Source organism: Hippoglossus stenolepis, chromosome 20 (genome assembly GCF_022539355.2).
Source record: "Hippoglossus stenolepis isolate QCI-W04-F060 chromosome 20, HSTE1.2, whole genome shotgun sequence".
In the NCBI taxonomy this organism is placed as follows: domain Eukaryota; kingdom Metazoa; phylum Chordata; class Actinopteri; order Pleuronectiformes; family Pleuronectidae; genus Hippoglossus; species Hippoglossus stenolepis.
In genome coordinates, this window is record NC_061502.1 from 2,339,797 (window position 1) to 2,350,057 (window position 10,261).

The window sequence follows — 10,261 nt, forward strand, 5'->3', positions numbered from 1 at the left end:
TGACCACTACAGTGAACATGCTTTTCTTCTCTTCTACTTGCAAAGTGGTGTTGATTGTTCCTGGGTGTTGCTATCAGCTCCTAAAATGTTGACTTTAATGTGTAATTGAAATACACATTAAAGTTCCATGCAACTTTGTTTCAATACATTGTGTTTAATGTATACATTTTTGTATAGTTTAACTTTATTTAATCAAATCCCTCTCAATGGATTTGATTTACGAACATGACAGAAAACACTTCCTTTAAATTGAATTTATGTGATGAAGTTACTTGGAACTAAAATATGAAATTGAAATACATGAAGTCAACATTTTAGGCCGAAAGGTTTTTTTGAGCGTGAGCAAACAGGAGAGCAGTCCAGGCTTCAGGAAAACAGCACCAGCAGTAGTAGCACTTGACTTGGGGCAGCTGCGAGTTTAATAAAACACACATGTTAATTGCAGGTCTTTGAGGAGCTGCAAACTTCTGTCTCAGGCCTGAATGTCAGAATTGCTACACGGTCATCAGATACTCAAACCAGCTCTTTCCCCCTGCTCCACAGAGAAGACACAACTTCCTGCACTGACACTGGACCTCGGCATAGGAATGGTTAAAAAACATACCGGCTTCCTGGTGGGAGACTTGACCTAAAGCAGACATTGCTATTCATGCAGGCTCGTACAGATAGGTGCACCACAACTTGATTACAATCGTTTGTTCCTGGCAAATCCAAAGATAATGCAGTTCTAATGCAAATTTGCCCGCCCTACCTTGAAGAACGCTACAGTCCCATTTCTCTTCTCTTCCTGAAACCGAATTCCATCTTGATTAAGTGTTGCAGCTCCAGTCAGATTCATCACATGTCTGTGTTCAGAGTGTCTCAGGATGCTTTGGGCTGATTGAGAGTGACCTGGCCAACTTTTTATGGCTGGGCCCATGGCACTTTCCTGCATCAAATATTTAAGAGGGCTGTAAAATATGTCTCCCCCTGCTATGGTCCTCAGTCCCCAAGGTAGATGATCAGTTTCACAGGCTGGCAAACGCCTCTGTGGGAAAGGTTGATGGATTTGGCAGATACAATGGTTTCTTCAAAGACACAGCAGAGCGGAATGAGTGATGGTGTTGCCGCTATTAGCTCGCTGCTTGCTGAGAGAATCTCAGCTCTGTTTCCAGCTCATGAGAGGCGCCTGGAAAACTAAAAACCAACATGAAAAATAATGCACTACATGGGGAAAAGATATCATTTTGAAAAGCAATTTTTTCTAAGCAGGACTATTGTGTAAATAGGTTTTTAGGTGGTCATGTTTAAACTTCGTGGAAAGCATGTTGTTTGGGTTTCATGCATTTTTCTAAACTGAACTCAAACTGACAACTCCCTGTAATAAATCACTCAGCATGCTGGGAAAATGCACTGTGATTCTCCAGAGGAAACGCTATTTGGAATATCACTGAAAGCCAAAATGTGCTGGACTCATCATGAACATCTCACTGCAGATATTGTGGAGTCGCATTGTGAAAAACAGTTTACCTGTTTGCTGTGCAGAAAAGCATCCAGCTCGATAAGGTTATCGTGAGATCATACTGTCGTGTCAAAAGATTTCAATAATTAATGAGGTTAAGCTGCCGCCACATGCCTGTATTGCAGTTTTTCGCAATTTTGAAGACACACACGTGGATCCTGCTGCTGTGCGGTGGCCACAGTGATTTAACAAAGTCAGAGAACAGGAGGAAAATTAAGAATCTTTGCACTTAAGCTACAACAGCCCATTTGGTTTGCAGGAAGCGTCTCTGTGTTCAGAGGTGTAAAGAATGACCACTGAGCAGCTGGAGGTGAGCTATGAAGGCTGAGGCAGAGAATGGTGCAGACCAACCGTTTGGTGATTTATCCACCAGGGAGGAAACGCAGAGTGGCTGTGGAGCATGTGTGGCGTCCCCCAGCAGCAGGATGGGGAACAGGCCTTCTACATTTAGAATATCACTAAGTTGAGCACATACATTTGATAAGGCCCAACAGTCTACTTAGATTTAATCAAGCTGCACCAACTCACACCAACTCACAGAAATCAGTCTACTTAATACTCCTTATTTCCCTTATCAAGATCGATGTACTGTTCCCTGAGAAATTGGGGAAAATGTCCAAAAATATTGCGACGTGAAACTGAAAAATTATTCTTGGATCTGCCTCTTTGCCCAGACCATGGTAAGACTTGTGGGTTCTGTCTTGGCCCATGTCCCATCCGTCTACCATGTCTTCTGGAAATCTGTATGGGAGTTTGTGCGTCATCACGCAGACATACAAACAAACCAACGGACTGTCTGCTTGATGTCATGCAACTTTTAAAGTTCAGAGTATATTTGCTTTTGCAGTTAAGTTGAATAGAAATATCATTTCTAGGAGACAGGGTTGACATTCCTCTTTTGTTTGGTCGGTGTGAGACTGCGTCTCAAGGTGGATGTTCTATGCCAGCAGTGTCAGAGTTGGCACCGCTGTGATGCTCAAGGAGACGGAGCTCAGCCCTGGCAGAATGCCATTTAGATGTCAGGAGGCAGAGTTCGGCTGCAGTGGGCCTCAGCTTCAGTTCAACCCCTGGCTATTATGTGTGTTTTATCAAACTTGGTGAACACTCGGAAGTCAAAGTTTGTTTTTACCCAAAAACTCCCTACTCCCAAAGGACAAGAGTGAAGTACAATCAGGGAATCGGAATCATTAAGTAACACCAACAAACACAGTAGAATATATCGTGAGCAGCAACTTTATAAATAATGATGAGAGAAAGAAAATATTAAACTTGAAATATATATATATACACACACAGGAGTCACATCTGACAATAAAAAAATATCTGACTAGAACATAGCTAACACTAAATAGAACAAAAGTGTTTCAGTCAAACCACACAAAACAATTCTGCAAGAAATAAAAGCCACAAAAAAAGCAAATCATCCACTCAAGGCTTCAATACCTGGGTGAGTAGAAACACAAAAACATTAGTGGATGACTGTGAGAAGCTAATCAGAAATTAAAAGTTCTCACACCTTAATGTGTAAAAAAACACATAATTAAAAATAGGGCTAATACCCTGTAGAATTAGTGTTTTTGTTCATTAAAGTGCACAGCAACAGGAGGGTCGGGGTCATTTCTGCGTACTGCACTGAACTTTCTGGTGGTTTTATCCACTTCTGATGAAACACAAGGACAACACAACAGTCTAGTGTCGTCTTTGCTAATGAGTTAAATGGAAACAGACTGTGGGTCTGAGAGCCTGATAGTTTCTTCTCTCTGATTGGCTGCTTTCAAGGAGGTGTAGCCTATATAAGTGTTTGAATGTCCTTTGTTCCACTGTTTACCTGATGAAGGTCCACAGGACTGAAACATTGTACACTGAATAGTTTTTGTTTGCCCGTACAGGACAGTGTGCAGGATTCCTGTTCTCTCACAGTGCTTTACAAGGTGGGACATCCTCTGTCCTTAACCCTCAACAAGAGTAAGGAAAAACTATCAAACAAACCTATTAACAGGGGGAAATAAACATAAACACCTCAGAGAGAGCAGCATGTGAGGGATCCCTCTCCCAGGACGGACAGAAGTGAAGCTGAACACATACACAAAATTGCAATACTTACATCATTGATTGGTTGATAGTTTTTAACATAATGGAAAGCTGTGTCAATGTTTAAAGTATTTATTATTATTTAGTATTTGTGTGTGTGTATGTATAGAATAATATGCCACGCGTCCGAGGCTGAATTACAAACTGTGCACAAGGGACAACTTCATCTCTAAACGCACAATGTCGATGACACAGGTCTTAAATCAGGTCCTATTTCATTACCTAATCCTGAAACCACGATCTCCAGGTTCGCTCCCCGTGTCAAAATCTAGTTTTAAAAGCTTCACTAGTTCAGCGTTATGCTTTTGCGCTTTTGATCAAATTACTGCACAGCAAAACTGGGGCCAGGTCACATCCCGTCCACAGACAGACCGCACACACACTACACAGAGAGGGAAAGAGGAATGCTTGGTGTTATGGGGGCTCAGCAGCTCATGCAGGTTAATCCCACAATCCAGAGAGCAGTGATGGCTGCAACGGAAATACAATTATTTCACTTGTGGCCGCGAAACAGAAGTGGGTGAAGGTCAGTGATGCGGGAGGTCCACAGCTGGACGGTGGGATTGATTGAGTGATTTGTGTAGTTAAAGCGAGGATGCATCTTGTTGTGCCGTCAGTCGGCGCAAATATTTCTGCCTATTTACTCACCGGCTTCCAACAGCTTGCGAAGCAGCAGTGTGTGTTGATGGTGGGATTAAGTAACTTCGGTAATAACAAAGAGTGATTTTGGGGAAAGTTCAACTGATTCACTCGGGTGGCAATAACGCACTGACATTTGGGAAAACTAAATAGATTATGTGGTGGTATTTACTCTAATTACAATCGCTGTGTGTTTTGGTTTGGTTCAAACTTTAGGTGAGTCTCGGGAAACCCCCCCTCCTCTGCTGAGTCAGCACTGTCAGGTCTGTGTGGGACAGGTTACACTCTATGGAATCACATAAGCAACACAGGAGTAGTCTAGAGGTAAAACTACGAAACCTCTACAGGAGCCATACTTTGTGTTGTGCACAGTTTCACAGTGTATCACAATGTGTGGTGCTGGGGAGGAGCACATTAGAGAACACTACAGACACACATTATGCTGTGTGACAGAAAAAAGATGAGCCCTCTTAAGGCTGCACTGTATTCAGCATCTTGCCATCAGAGCGGCGGGGAGTGAACAAAGCCGTCCAATCAGGAGGGATCAGTGGTCACAGGTCAACGAGAGTGATGTGGCCGAGCTGCATGCCTGTGTATGGCCAGTACGTGCTTCTCTGCAAATCACCCTCTCACTGGGCAGCTATGTGAGGCACGGAGTGGCAGAATGGCCTATTGTAGATTGTGCTGATGAGGAGATGTGGGGCCAGCATTGTGACACTGTTATCTTTCCATCTGACATGAGATGTGCCACATTATTCACGGTGAATGAATAGATGGAGGATCCCAAAGGCTCGGGTGAGTGGAGACAGGCAAACAAAACAATAGATGAGTATTTATGCAGCCGCTGAAGTGGTCGAGCCGCCTGGAGATAACGTACAAGCTGATACGTATAACGTGCGTGATACGCCATTGTTTCAGCAATGATTAGAGAGTGCGGATCTTCAAAAAAAAAAAGGAACAGCAATTGTTAACATCTGTCCCCTCTGTCCTTTATTTTGCAACAACACATTTGCGGATAACATCTGACTCCTCTCAAATCAGACACAATTCATTGGGACTCTTTACACTCAATTTTCAATAGTCTGGTCCTACTGGCAAACAGCTGCTTGGATGTCCTCTCACACGAAGCTTGATTTCGTTTTATAAACACAGCTGATAAACGCGCCTTGCAAATGATCCTGTAATTACGGTTATAATAACTGGGGTGCAGTTAGAAAGTTAGTAATGCGTGTGATGCACTTGGGAGAGATGGGCAGCAGAAGCGGGAGGGGCCCATATGGTCAGTACAATCGACCAGGGCGGGTGGGTCGATGCTCCGAAGCCAGATCCAATAGGGGTCCATAATGGGGCCTGTATTGATCCTAGCATGGTGTTCACCATATGAGCCTAATGGAAACGACTGCTGAAATACAAAAAAAGACTGGAAAAGTGCTCTCCACTCTCGGACTTTGGATCCTCGGGGCTGAAATGTCCACTTTATCGTGCCCTTCAGACGGACACAACTTTTCTGGAAGGTGTTTATCTAGGAACTAAGAGCACAGACGTCGCTGAGAGGTGAGCTAATGTAGTAATAGAGCTAGTGAAGAGGCTCACGGTGGAAAATGCTGTCCTTGAATGCCTTGCTCCCTCCTTTGAGTAAGTGCTCACAGCCACCAGCTACTGTATGATGTATAGCCTACACGTACCCCAATGACCTTGATGCAGTTTATTGAATGTAAACTAGATTTCAGCGCGTGGTCGCCGTGGTATATGGTGCTACAGGGTCATTGTCAGACTTAAGGCCTGATAAACAGGCAGCCTTGTTTTGATATTGATTGGTCTTGGGTGGCAAATACTCTGGGAGCTGAGGCATTTCTGCTGTTGTGTGTGCCACATATCACCCCAGAGATTCATGTGGCAGTTCTGCAGTGCACTATTTGTGCCATTGCAGGAGGTAATGTGTCCCATGCATAGGGAAGCAGGGAGTTCGGGTGCAGTCACAATTTATTGTTATTGGTGGCTTTTTTGAAAACTATAATCACGCTTTTTTTCCCAAACCACAATAAAAACCAACTAGATTCACAATTACTGTGACTTGCGAGACATTTTAAAGACAATCTAGTGAGCAGGAGTTCCGGTGTTAAATACACTGTTGATGAGAAAGGTCAGAGGAAAATGGCCAGACTGGTTGGAGCTGATGAGAGGATACGGTACCTTGTCGAACCTAGAGGTGAAGGGTCAACAACAGAACAGAAATGTGAGGCCGCAGTGACACAGAGTCACCAACACTGGATGGTTGAAGACTGAAAGACGGAGCCTGGTCTGATGAATCTGGATTTCTGCTGAGGCTGCGGATGATACGAGTCAGAATCTAGGTTCAAAAGCAATAAATTACCAATCACCAGGTTTGAATGCCACGTCTGTCTGTGTACTGTTCCATCTTGTTATGGATACTTCCTGCATCATAATGCCTCATGTCACACTCCTTTTAAGATGTGGTCGAACAGGAGAGAGCAAAACCTTAAAGCAAAGTTTCCAGCCTCTAGTGGAATTGATGATATGGAGAAGTGAGGCTGTTATAAGAGCAAAGGGAGGAACTACTCAGTATTTGTATGGTGTTCCTTAGTAGAGTGCTTGGTAATGTACACTGTATATCAGTGTAGTCAGTAAGGACTGATGACTTTCTTATTTCCAACGTGGTCAAGGTTCAACCAATGTGAACCTCTCTGTTCCTATTTGGAATATTGACTGTACCAGATAACAGGCGCAATCATAGATACCACAATTAATTATAAGCAAATAAATCAAATGTCAGTATTTTCTCACCTTAATGTTTTATGTTCAGTTTTAAATAATTGACATTCAAGAAACATTATTTCATTTTGATTCAATGATAAATGTCATTCTTTACTGCAGCTATCATTACAGCACATTCCCTGATTACCAAATTAACCTTCAGATCACCATTCAACTGTAATTGTTAACAAGAAATGTTTCCCTGCAATTGCTCATTCTTATTGCAGCCACTTGCACAGCTGTCAGCTGCAGTGCACATCTGCAAGGAGGGAGAACAAGCCGCAGCCAGCAGAGACTCTCCGACGCACAATAAAGGCTCATGGCATCACACTGCAAACTTTTCCACATCCTGCAGAGTTTGATCACTCGGCTGTGATTTATGCGGAAGGTCAAGTAAATGTAAATTTCTTCCAGCAGGTTTCAGTACAGTGTGACTGTCATGGAACCAGTAATTTCCCGTCCATCTCCCACGCCTCCCACAATGCACAGACATTGGTGTTGAAATGTTGAGTCTTTCCAAAAAAACAGTGATTTGTTATATCGGTATAAAGATTTGACAACTGTGAAAACCTCATAAATCCCATTCTTTGGTTTTTACAAGTTTTGAAAGGGAAAATTTGTTCTGCAGTAAAAAACGGAACTGAATGTTTTATCGAGTAAAAACGTATTTTTCGCAAATTTTATTATACCCTGTTATAAATGAAATGATTGCCGTTAGTCAGATCTGTTGCAAAAGCCAATCTGCAGAAACTCAATCTGCACTCTTTCATTCAGTGAAACCGCTCCCTGCCAGTGAGAAGGTAGTGTAATATTAATACTGTGCAGAAGGTCAGGGCGTTTTAAATGTTCTAATGCCAGAGTTCCAGGGCCCATATCAAACTGCTAAGAATACATTTTTCTAACTGATAAGAGGAAACGGCTACACTTTTATGGAGTGAACTTTTTCATTCCTAAATTGGAGAGTATTCTTTAATGTAATTCTCAGAGCTGGGGAAAAATTCCTGTACCCACTGGTAGAAGTATGGGTTCCTAGGAAGCAGTATCACCCCTGCCCCCAGGTGGCTGAAGTACATCTGTCTTTGTATTACTGGAAAATACACTGCCACATGGCACCCCTCTGCTCACTTTGTTTCACCCACACTTGATTTATGACTGTTTTGGGTTCACGTCACCTGTGGTGTGAACGATGGCCTTCACCTACACAGGGGTGTCCCACTGTTTGTAGCTCGCATGCTCCACCGCTTCCTGGCTGTTCCCATGCACAGCCATACTGTATGAACAGCCAGGGAGCTATAGGGTAACCAGGGCCATTAGTATCTGATGTCCTCCAGTTCCCAAGTCCATGTCAGACTGGTTCCAGTAATTTGATGCCTGCATCTAGTGGTCAACTGCTTTTCTCAGGCCACTTTATAATTTGAATCAATCTTACACCCAAAGACAGATACCCCTGGATAAACGTAATTGTCGCTGGACCAAATGCTTATCTGAGAAATAGACCTGATTCTGTTCTATCATGAACACCCTCACCAATATCAAAAGACAGACTCTTGCTTAGCATGACTCTGAAGAGCAGCATCCCATTTACACAGCCCCTACCCAGTGAAGCCTGAGAGGGACACAAGGAGTTTCATTCCAGAGTACTTACTGATGATTTGGAATCTTCATTTTAAAACCCACATAGGTCTTGGGATTGTGCTCTTGAGTGCAAGAAGCCTTTTACCAAAGATGGATACCTTCGGAATTTGGGTTGGTTACTCACACCCTGACATTATTGTAATGTCCCTGGCTAAACAGTTATATTTATGATTCAGATTTTGTGTCCAAATCTCTTGAAGACATAAATTCCCCCATCCTCCCTCAACAGATTATACTGGACTCCAAAATTGTGAATGATAAAACAGAGATGCAAAATCATTTTAAGGACCTCTTCATCAAATCATGGTCTTAGTATTAATCCACTTGGTGTGGATGTGACACTAAAGGCTCATGATGATGTCTCTAGCACTAATTTAGAGAAGAAGGGAGATTACTTCTAAGAAAAAGCAGCATTAGTGACTCCTCTGGTGAAACACATGCTCCAAATAACTATACAACTATCTCCCATGTCCAGAAAAAAATGCTAAAATATTTTGCAAGTGAACTCCTCTGTACTCTCTTGACTGTATATTATAGTTTAGGCCCCTATCAATCTACTTATCTGGGTTTGGAGATGGCCATAGCACCATTACAGCAGCGACTGTGCTCATAAACTCTGTCATCTCTGCTCTTTATTATAGAAAACACTGTGCAGTTTTGTTTATCAATTTATCAACAGCTTGTGACACTGTTGATCACAGACTACCTCTGGCCTCTGGGCTTTGATGACACATCCTGCAAATGGCATCAGGACACATTTCAGGGATGCAACAGCAAGACTTTAATTAAGATGGAAGGTCCATTGTCGTTTATTTTGTACGTTGTTGATGCTATATGTGCCCCTAAAGCATATTTTGATGCAGGTGGTACAATTCTCTCTCTGCCTGTGCACCATCTGCGGAGCAGGCTGGGACAAATCTTCAGTCTTCAATTTGTTTCAAATTAATCAAAGGTCAAGAAGATGTGATTGTTATTTCTCCAGTATTGGGTCCATGAATGGGCTCCAAAGTTTGCTCAATGAGAGGCTTTCATTTAAAACAAAGGTCATGCTTCTTCCAAGTTAACACATTGCGCATGCTCAATCAACTTTAATATTAGTCCTAGATTATGGTGATATTTAGTACACTCATGCAACATCCTTCACAGTTTTAAGTTCTGTATGCATTATTACAGAGGGCTGTTTTAGAACTCATCACTTTGAACTTCATCAGACACTGCCTCCTTTTTCTTTATACTACTGATGTGTTGTTCCTCCTCAAACTGTTCTACAATATACTGTCTCTTTTTTGTGTGTGTGTGCTGGACGTTGTGTGCAGAGCTTTTTACCAACAGTCTATGGTGGAGACTGAAGTTAGAAATATTGTGTTCATCCTACCTGGTTAATCTGCGATGAAGATTTTATAGTCAATTTGCTGTCCCTGTGTGGTTTGTATACAAGTTTGAATTATGCACTTAACTGCTGTTATTTGTTCATACATTACACGTCGGCTGTGGCAGAGGTCCGTAAAGCAATCAATACAATGTTCAGACCCAAGCTCACAACTTTTTAAAAGAAAAGCTCTATTATTCAACTCAATATAAAGTATCGCAGCAACAGAACAAACATCACTTTCGGGGGGG